Source organism: Xiphophorus maculatus, unplaced genomic scaffold (genome assembly GCF_002775205.1).
Source record: "Xiphophorus maculatus strain JP 163 A unplaced genomic scaffold, X_maculatus-5.0-male Unplaced_Scaffold_BN000182F, whole genome shotgun sequence".
Lineage (NCBI taxonomy): Eukaryota > Metazoa > Chordata > Actinopteri > Cyprinodontiformes > Poeciliidae > Xiphophorus > Xiphophorus maculatus.
Genome location: NW_019369778.1, coordinates 14,246 through 23,902, shown reverse-complemented (window position 1 = coordinate 23,902; position 9,657 = coordinate 14,246). Strand labels below are relative to the sequence as shown.

The 9,657-nt window shown below is 39.2% G+C and overlaps 1 long non-coding RNA gene across 1 annotated transcript; it reads right to left on the bottom strand.

The window, feature by feature from the left end:
• Window positions 1-6,026: 6,026 nt before the first annotated feature.
• On the bottom strand, window positions 6,027-6,907 carry LOC111607910. The gene is made up of 2 exons (XR_002752461.1): window positions 6,550-6,907; window positions 6,027-6,439 (listed from the first exon to the last, which is right to left on the bottom strand). It is a non-coding gene; the product is annotated as an uncharacterized LOC111607910 (long non-coding RNA).
• Window positions 6,908-9,657: the final 2,750 nt, after the last annotated feature.

Genomic DNA, 9,657 nt, shown 5'->3' with positions numbered 1-9,657 from the left:
GAAGCATATTTAGCAAGTTTGTCCCAGGTGCTGCACAATAATAAAATAGATAAAATATGTTTTCCAAAGTTTAGTAGCCAAAACAGAAAAAGACACATCCACTCTAAAATTCCATTGACTCTTAATTTTTTGGAGGGCAACTAAAAGCAGCTGGTCAGCTGATCTGACCAGGGTCTGCTGAGAAAGATAAGTTTGGAATTGACAAGTTCATGTCAATAATTCAGACTATCATAAGAAAGTTAACTTATTTTTGTAATTCATAAAAAAAATGAAACTCATCATTACATCCAATACACAAATGGCAATAGTTCAAGTATTTATGTAATCTAAATTTGATAATTATGGCTCAAAATTAATGAAAAGCCAACATTGAGCCACATTTGAGATCATTACTGATCTCAATTTTGCTTTGAGATCAATAATATATTTTTTAATTTGAATTTAATATCAATAAAATGGACTTTCCATGTAGAAACGTCATGTTATTGGGACATTGTAGCCTAAACAAGATATGGAGCAGTGCTGTTTTGACAGTTGTCCAGCAGACAGTCATTAATATTCACAAGGAGAACACGTCACAAAATATCATCAATAAAGCAGCCTGTTCTACCAAAGCAAAACAAACTAGGTTGATGGAAAAGGCAACACAAAGAGAGGCCTGAGAAGCAAAGCTCATTTAAGAGTGTGGGAGACATTCACAAAGCTTGAGCTGTGGCTACATTTAGCAACTGCTTCCAAATATGTTTGGTATTTTTCTCTGTCAAGTTCCGGTTTATGGGCTCTTGATTTAAAATATTGCAACTTCAGCACTTCTGAGACTGAGAGCAGCTAAGCTTGAAGCCCAGAGGGCTTTCCGTGTCTCCAGAGACACGGAAATTGAAGTAACAGTGATGAACTTTTATGCAGATTAAGGTAAACTAGAAAATTCCTGAAGAAATTTAACCGGGGCCTGCCAAAGTGTGCCCGTCTGTTTGGACCCAGCGTTCTGATGCTACAAATTAGCATCAATGCTAAAGAAAGCTGCAATCATATGAATACAATGACAAGAATGTTTACTAACATTGACTTGCACCATTCAGTATGATAAAGTAAGTGTATCAGCTAAAATTAGCAAAAAGCTAATGTTAGCGTGATTGCTGTCAGTAGCATGTGGGACATCACTGGGATGTTTTCTATAATGGACTTACTCCATTCAGTATACTAAACATGGCTAAAAAGTAAAATAAATAGCTAATAGCTTATATAAGCTAAAATGCTAATGCTAATGAACTGCCTTGCTGCGCAAGGCAGTTCCCTGACCTGAGAGAAAAGATAATGCAGAATAATATTATTGCACCGCCACAGGCGGTGCACTAACCTCAGGGGCATGTTGAGGCTTTTATTTTGAAATTTTTGTTAAGCTTAATTTCAAAGGTCCAAACTAATCCCATGTCTAATAGTCATGGGTTAAATCAGTTATTTATTGCTCAAAAGAGCAATTACCTAATGTAAGATTTCTCAAGGCTTTTATTTTGAAATTTTTGTTAAGCTTCATTTCAAAGTGCCAAACTAATCCCATGTGTAACAATTGCTGGGTTAAATCAGTTATATAATGCTCAAAAGAGCAATTATCTGATGTAAAAATTGTCAAGGCTTTTATTTTGAATTTTTTGTTAAGCTTAATTTTAAATTGCCACACTAATCCCATGTGTAACAGTGCTTTGGATAAAAAAGTCACATAAAGCCAAAAAGAGCAATTATCTGATGTAAAAATATTCAAGGCTTTTATTTTGAAATTTTCAGTATGCTTCATTTCAAAGAGCTAAACTAATATCATGTGTAACAATGGTTGGGTAAAATCAGTTATAAAAGCCCAAAACACAAGTAGTTCTAAAGGCCAGCTCAGTCCTCCTCTGTAGTAACTGACAGTTCCACCATGTTTGTAGTTCTGACATTCAGCTCAGACCTCTTTTGTAGGCACTCAGTGTCCGCCATGTTGTAGTTCTAACCTTCAGTCATTGTAGTTCTAAAGAGCAGTTCAGAGAGGCAGACTAAATTCTATGTCTATTTTGAGTCTAACTGACACTGTTTTGTGTCAGTTAGACTTTTGTTTTGAGTTAAATTTGGCTCGTTTTTTGTTAATTATGTCGCCACAGTTACTCGAAATGCCAACAAAAGTATAGCTCCCCTCACGGGATTGAGCCTCACGTTTTGATATATATGTGAGGGGGCATGCAGCGGTACGAGCCGCATTAACGGTAGTAGGAAGCGGCAGTTATTTTGAGGTGTAGAACAATAGGTGCCTGCCATGCAATGCATAGGGATTACATCCCTATGCATTGCTATGGGCAGGCCCCAATAACTTGATTTTGTAACCATAAGCAAACTAACTTGTTTCTAGTGACCCCCAAACCAGCAAAGGCCTCTCAGATGTAGCTATAAATAATTTTTAATGATTTCAATTTAACTTTGAAATTTGTTTTAATTTAGAAATAATGTCATTACAGATCTACTAGTGTTACATGTCCTTAATGTGATATCTATGTCCACAACAATAATTTATGAAGAACAATCCATCCTTCCTGCTGATTGAATCTGTCGCAAGGTCAAACTCTTTTGCAAACTGTAACGGTTTGAAAATAAAAATCTCAATCAAAAACAGTCAATTTACAGTACCTTCAGCACATCAGAAGTTCAGTTTTTTATGAATTTCTTTCAAATTTTGAATGCTTCTCCTCAACACCTTTGCACTCAGTTACTTTTTTTCCAAGAGCATTTTTCTTCACCTTCATTTATTTGCTAGCAAATAAATGTTCTAACAAAGAATCCCCTTCAGGCTGACTGGAAAAGCTGCAGAAGATTTGGACATGCCAGTTAAATACTGGAAAAATGTAATCTAATTACCTGTGGCTAAGTTGAACTCTTTGGATTTCAGTGCATACATCATGTTTGGAGGAAGAATAGACCTGCATATCACCACCAAAACAGGTTAAGTTTTGCAGGTGGGAACATTATGGCGTGGGCTGGTCCACCACATATGGTGCTGGCAGTCTCATATAATTGAAGGGAGGATGATTGGAGAAATGAACAGGGGCATTTTTGATGTAAAATTGAAGATGAAACAAGATGTGGATTTCTGAGCAATAGTTCCAAACACAGCCAGTGAAACTCTTACTTGGTTTGAGAGAAAGCAAAACTGTAAAAAGGACCAAGTCAAGCACTATATCAATTTGAAAATGTACAGTACAGACCAAAAGTTTGGACACACCTTTTAATTCAATGAGTTTCCTTTATTTTCATGACTATTGACATTGTAGATTCACACTGAAGGCATCAAAACTATGAATAACACATGTGGAAATATGCACTAAACAAAAAAGTGTAAAACAACTGAAAATAGCCCTTATATTCTAGTTTCTTCAAAGTAGCAACCTTTTGCTGTGATTACTTTGCCACACTCTGCATTTTCTTGATGAGCTTCAAGAGGTCGTCACCTGAAATGGTTTTCACTTCATAGGTCAACCTGCCCTGTCAGGTTAATAAGTGGGATTTCTTGCCTTATAAATAGTCATGAGAATAAAGAAAACCCATTGAATTAGAAGGTGTGTCCAAACTTTTGGTCTGTACTGTATGTAAAACACTGACGATCAAAGTGAATAATTTGTTCTGACGAATGAGTCAAAATTACAGCAGTAGTTTTTCCACACAAAAGAAAATTTGACGTTTTTATTACCGGAAAAGGTTTTTACATAAACTATCTAATTAAATTTGATGTATGTGCCATTTTTTTTATCTATACCTTCACTTGTTGAATAATTTATTTTGATTACTTTTTATGCTTGATTTCTTTGGTAGTGTATGACCAAATGGGCCCAAAGAATGTAAAATATGGAAAAAATAAAAACATGAGGTGTTCGATAATTTTTTATAGTTAAGTAGAAAAACTAACACAATTTATTTGAAGGAAAACTATAGAGCATCAAAAAAGATGCAATACTCTGTATACATCAGTGAGCATATCTGAATATGTTGTTGCTTTTTTTTTTTTTTTTTTACGTTTGTTAAAACTATCACCATGTCATGACAGTAGGATATGAGACAGATAATCTGTGAAAAAATCTTGTTCCTTTGCCTTCAGAAACAACCAATCAGAGCCAGGAGGACGGTCTTAGAGCTGTCAATTACTCTTGTGTAAGTGCTGCTCACACTCTCCCCATTGCACTTTGCTTGCCTACAGCTAGTTCCCCACAACAGACTACGCCACAAATAGCCAGGCTAGCTTGCTTGACCTCCGATGATGGCGGATAAACAGTTTTCCTAGAACTGTAAGTTGTTTTCTCTGCCATTAGCATATTGAGCTAAGACCCTCCTCCTGGCTCTGATTGGTTGTTTTTGACCGGGAGCAGTGCGTTTCTGCCAATGGCAGTAATGGGAAGTGGAGGAGCTTGATCTTTTCACAGATCATCTGTCTCATGATTTCGTAAACATGTAATAAACATATTGTTGTAAAGGTTACATACTGCAGCTACTTCTGAAGCAACTTTTAATTCAATTTTTTTATAATTCTAGCCGTTCGTTCTGTTGATACCTTTCCTTGCTTTTGAATCAGAGACACATCTAAACTGAACTGAAGACCCTGCCTTAGACTCTGAGACCTTTTTTTTAATTAAATGCAAGACTGACTTTCAACTGAAAAATAGACTTTGAATCACTTAGCAACACTGCAGTCCTACTTCACCATAGCCCAGATTATAAGCTTCTTACTTTAATTCTGGAACAGCTGTAGTTCATGTCCTGGACTGACTGTCCATGCCATGTAACTCCAGTAAGAATGACTTTTACATCACAATTCTTTCATGGTTACAGTATTATCTATTGCTCATGCATCTTTTTCTATCACATTTTTTACCTTCCACTAAACTTTCCACTAAGCATACCATCTGGAAGCCAACTACTGGAAGCTTATTCAGTAATGGAGCTTTGTGACTCATCCTCCATGTGGACTGTATGCTTGACAACAGTGAAGTCTCCATGAATGTTTCAACCCTAACTTAAGATGGCTTACGTTTCTGAGAAATTTGAGTCGTCCTTTGTTGTAGCTCTTAATCTAACATCATCAGAAATAAACATTTAAAATATAACACTTTGAGTATAGTGCATCTAACTTTTCGACTACTCCAAATTTATAGAGAAGCTGCGGAGTGACGGTAACATAGCTGCGCCCTCCATGTGTGGATGCTCTTTTTTTTGAATGACCATTATGGTCGGTAGATGTCGCTCTTTGTGAATACCTACTTCAACGTCCTGTATCCGCAGTGTATTTGGCACACAAACTAAACCTTCATCTTCCTTCCCTGAGTTAGTTTGTCAGTAACATTTATCAAACAAATGATAACACAAAGGATTCCATTTGATTTTGGTTGAAGTTTTAAAGCTCTGTGCAAAAGTGCAAACCTAAAACTGCGCTAAAAACATATATAAAAAAGGAGAAGCTTAAATATAATATTTGCTCTTATTATTTCTAAAACTGTCAGTGCTTTTTAAAAAAAAATTATTTTAGATGTGGACTTTTGTAGTGCAGCTGAATTAGATGTCTAGGTTAAACATGGGTTCCTCAACCTCAGTTTTTTCCGAGGCAGAGCGGCGAATGTGACCTGAATGCAGGGCATGACTTAATGGGATGAGACGCAAAACTCATTCAGAACAGTCTCCCGAAGACTCCGAAACGCTTTCGCAGTGTTAGTCATCGCAAGAGTTCCATGACTTACATACGCGGCTTCATTTTTCTTCCCCCCCCCTACCCCTGTTGTTAATCTATATGATTTTTTTTTCTTTCTTTTTGGGGGGAGGTGTGGGGGGAGGTTGCGAAATGCCTTGGCTACAGTAGGATGCGCTTGTAAGGAGGGGGAGCCATGGATTTAGGATTTGCATTTGTTTTATTAGAGCAAGAGATCCTCGCTGAAGAAACACCATGGAGTGACTGACATGCAGAACTAAAAGGGGGGGGATATAGACCCTTTTGGTCCATCGGTTTCTTGTATTCTGCATTTTTTTTTTTTTTTTTTTTTTTTTTTTTTTTTGGAGCCCCTTGGCGATCGGTCTTATTTTCTCTCCGTCAGCGGCTGGTAGGGGAGGCGGAGAGAGAGCCGCGGTGGAAGGCGGCGTATTAACGCTGTAGCTGGCGTGCAGAAATAATTCCTTTTATTTATTTTTTATTGTTATAATTTTCTATCATTGTTCTATTTTGTTTTCGTGGAATGAAACGGGTCCCTTTGTTTTGCGATCAGGCTCCCCCAACTTGTGCTTCACTGCAGCATTTTGCGTCTCTTCCCTCCGTTGCAGATGATACGGAGAACCATAACAGCGGCACCTTCCCACTGCAATTTTTGGGGGCAAAGATAAAGAGTGGCGTCGTCTTATGGCAGAATAACGAAGACGGGAGGGGGTTCACAATTCCTTCCTTAAAAAAAGAAGAAGAAGAAGAAACATTTACAATGCCTTATCATTAGTAGGAAGCAGTGACTGGATTTAAAAGCCAGCGTCATCCCTGCTGCAAAAGCTGCTGTTTACCCGCTGAAAAGCATTTGGGGAAAAAGCAGCGGATCCCGATGGCATGGACACTTATGCAAGGTCCGCCGCGCTGCCGTGCTACTGCTGGAGCCTACTCGCTTTCTCCTCCTTCAACCCAGGTCCACCGCCATCGCCCCGCAGCCCACAGTGCCCTGCCGCAACGCGACCAGCCCCCACCGAGCCAAAGCAGGCGGCATGAGGCTTGATCCGGTGCATCTATCCATGCTGCTCATCGGGGTCTCATTCGCCTGCTACTCCCCGAGTCTGAATTCCCTGCAGGACCAAGCTTACAGGTCCGCCGTGGTGATCGAGGGCAAGGTGCAGTCCACGCCTGCGGGGAACGCGTCCGTAGAGCCGTACCGTGAGTGTCAAAGTGCTGGAGGTCTGGCCCCTGAACAGCGGCGGTCTGGAGCGGGAGCAGCTCGTCACCGTGGGGGAGTTCGGATCCGAGGCTCCGTGCGCCAAAGTGAAAAAGAACCACAAGTACATCTTTTTTATGGACCCCACGGACGAGCCCTTGGTTTTCAAGGCATCGTTCGCGCCCGTTGACACGAGTGGGAAGAACCTGAAGAAGGATGTTGGGAGGATCTTGTGTGAGAACTGCGGTAAGTTCATGTTGCCTTTCTGAGGTCCAGAACCCGGAAGAATGGGGGAGTGTGTTAACAAATATACCCGGCTGCCGGTGCAGGTTGGCTGCTTGGCCTCGGAAGGGCTTGGAGTCACTGGCCACGAGATCGGTGCCAAAGGGGCGTCTATGCAGCAATTTTCCACAATTCTCGCAGGCTTCCATAGCCCACATGATCAATCAAACTCTCTTTCTCTCTCCATTCTGTAAACGGAATTAATCTCGGCATGCGCCTCGCACTGTTGCTTTGGAGGAATTACAGTTTTAGCAGTTGCACAGCGTTTTATTAAAAATCATGCTTTAAACCGTTAACCCAGTTCTATTGCAGCTCCAACACATATAGAATTCAAAGTTAGATGTCTCCGATTTATTATAAATGAAGACGAAAACCTCTACCGGATGCAGTTTCAGCACCAGGGACAGCGGCGTGTTGCCGGTTGCCTGTCACGTGTAGAAAATCACGCTGTCCTCAGCAAATTGGTTCCTAGGCTATTTTTAGTTTCACACCCAGCTTTAATGCTTTAATACCTAAAGCGTTTGGAAGTCTTAAGTCCTTCCACCCATATGCATCTTTACACATACAAGCGTAGAGGTGTGAGCTGTACTTATCAGCAGGAAGAAATGAGTGCTGCAGCTTTTCAGATTCGTTACTATTACTATTTTCATATTAAATAGTCTCAAATAATATAGAGGGACTCTCCTAAGTTTAGACATTCTTGTTAAAACTTTTGAGAAAACTTCAACTTGTGATTTCAAACAACCATGATCAATTATTTGCAAATTATTGCCCCCATTCAATAGGATTATTTTAGCATTTCAGCAAAAAAAATGAATTCATCTTTAAGAGAGGGAATAGAAGGTGAGAAGCTGCAATAACCCCAGTTACATAAGTGTGCACAGAAATACTCTAAAACTTTGTCAAACCAATTTTTCATCTAATTTCAAAGTTCAATCTGCTGCAGCATCCAGTTGCCATTAATTGGAGGGAATTTGATGAAGCTAGAGGGATTGTTTTTATTTGTTAGTTTAATTGTACATATTTTTGGTAAGAAAAAAGTTACAAAAGCTCTGTTGTTCTCAAAATTATTCATACCCCAGGCAGATTTAGTTTTCAGTTAATCTTTAAATTTTGGAGATGCGTTTCTTCTGACAATGTTGATGATTTTGGAGTGGCCTAGCCAGAGTACTGGCTTCGGTTTGAGCTGATAAAACTCTTGACTGGGAAAAATAATCTAAAATCTAAAATACACCAGAGATAGTAATATTAAATATTATCGAGCTTAAATGTGGTATACTGTATTAAAGTGAAGTGAGCCATTATCAGTAACTGAAGGAAATATGGGGCTACAGTGAACGAAACATAAAATTTCTCCAAGATGAGGAAGACTATAAGACAGAAACTAGCTAGAGAGGTCGCCAAGAGGCATAAAGTAACATTGTAGGAACAGCAAAAGTTTATAGCAAGTACTGTTTATGCTCTGTATGTGACAACAATCTCTTGTATGCTCCATATCTCTGGAGTAAGAAGTAAGTTTGAAAGACAGAAGTCTTACTTTCCCAAAGTATTTGGATCTGATTAAATGAGCTAATGATACCAAACTGGGACTCTATCACCATAGTTTCAAAAGGCAATGAAATGCTGCTATGCATCAGCAAAAAGAGCACCATACACATAGTGAAACAGGTTCGGGGGAAACGTTTCTTCAGATTGTAGTGTATATTTTTGTTTAGGTGGATAAGCATTTGAGCAACATCTCTAGGGCTTTGTTGATAAGTGCCTTAAGGTGGCAACCGTTTCTAAACTGAACAGAACTGAAATTGAATTTGAAAACGGAAGAAAAAGAGAGATATTATACAGCATCATTGTGAACCTATTTTGTAAAATAAAGGCGTCAATAGAAGAAAAGTAGATTTTTTTTCATAAACAGGTTCTTAACTCCCCTGCCACTGCATGCAAAGTGTAACAGAAACTGGACCATGAAAGGACAACGCCACATGTACAGAAGTCTTGCTGATCTCTCAGAATCTGGACTATTAGCACTTTCTTTGTTTGATTAATCTGTAGTTTAGCTGCTTTTGGAAGAAACAGATGTTGGATTCACAGTGCCAAACATTAGAAAGACCCTCCAGGTAGTTACTGCAGAAACAACTGTGATGGCGTAGGGGGTGTATCATTGCCCAAGGCATGATTGATTGGGTTAAAAGGTTTAATTGCTGCAGAATTATGGAGATAAATCAGCTACAATAAAGGAGATGTCTTTTCCAGGGCAGCCTGCTGTTATTTTGAAAGCAAAGCTTCATCGGCGCTGAGAGTGTTTGCTGTACTTGACTCTCTGCAGTACACACCTTTCTCTGCATGGCACATCATAAAGAGGAGAAGAATGCTACAGATGTGATCTGCTGAGCAGCTGGAGCTTTGACTTCATGTTTAATAGAAACTGCTTATGAAACCTAAACTAGATACTCTCAGCTCTCAAACTTTA